Below are 962 nucleotides of genomic sequence, written 5' to 3'. Positions count from 1 at the left end.
GACCCCATCTCTAGCCTGCAGGCTCCTCTGTCCAGGGGGTTTCCCAGGCAAGAATACTGGAGAGGGTCATCATTTCCTTCTCCAAGGGATGTCCCCAAACCCAGGGATTGAACCTGAGTCTCCTGCATTGGCCGGCAGATTCTTTACCACTGAGAGAGCAACCAGGGAAGTCCACTTCAGCCTTACATCCCTAGTAAGCACAGTATTCCTCTTAATGGACACTAAACAGAGATAAATTAATCAATCTGTCTGTGGCCTTACTCTACTAAGTGCCAAAGCCCGGAGTCTGTCCTCAAGCTCGCAGAGCCCACCTTCTAGGCTGGACTGCCAAGGTACCTGAAGCCCCACGGGGGTGCAGGAAGCTGCCCAGTTGCTGGACAACCAAAGGCAAAGTTGTTTCAGGCATAAAATTAACAAAATGTCATCTCACATTCTTTTCCTCTGTGTTCCACTAGGACCGCTCTTTGAAAGGGTACTGATGATCTCCCAAGGCCATACCCAGTGGCACCACTCCAGCCATGCTGGTTTCCCGAGCCTGCAGCACACATCTTGACCTTGATCTTCCAGCCTCAGAACCTTCCCTCAACTGCAACACTCCTCCCCTTTAGCTCCCATCAATCACCCTCCAGCTTATCATCTAGAAGAGGCCCTTCTTGACCACCCAAAGCAGCTGCACGGACTACCCTACCTTAATTCCCCAACCACAGAGGGTGTGGGTTCCCTGACATTCTGCTAATTTACTGTTTGCTGGCTGGGTCCTCCCAGACCAGTTTGACTTTTAATCTTCAAATACCAGTCACAGATAGATTTCTGATTCAGGCCAGTTGAGACAGATTTTCTGTCCCCTTGGACCGAAGGACTGAGGACGCCCTGAGAGATGGCCAGTTGTGTGGCAGTGAGATCCTCAGCACTCTCCCCTTCCCCCACTTCCAGGCTCACATGGGAGCCACCCAAGGCAGGTG

Source organism: Bison bison, unplaced genomic scaffold (genome assembly GCF_000754665.1).
Source record: "Bison bison bison isolate TAMUID 2011002044 unplaced genomic scaffold, Bison_UMD1.0 scf7180017864124, whole genome shotgun sequence".
Classification (NCBI taxonomy): Eukaryota; Metazoa; Chordata; class Mammalia; order Artiodactyla; family Bovidae; genus Bison; species Bison bison.
The sequence above is the reverse complement of the archived record's forward strand: the minus strand, read 5'-3'. Positions refer to the sequence as shown.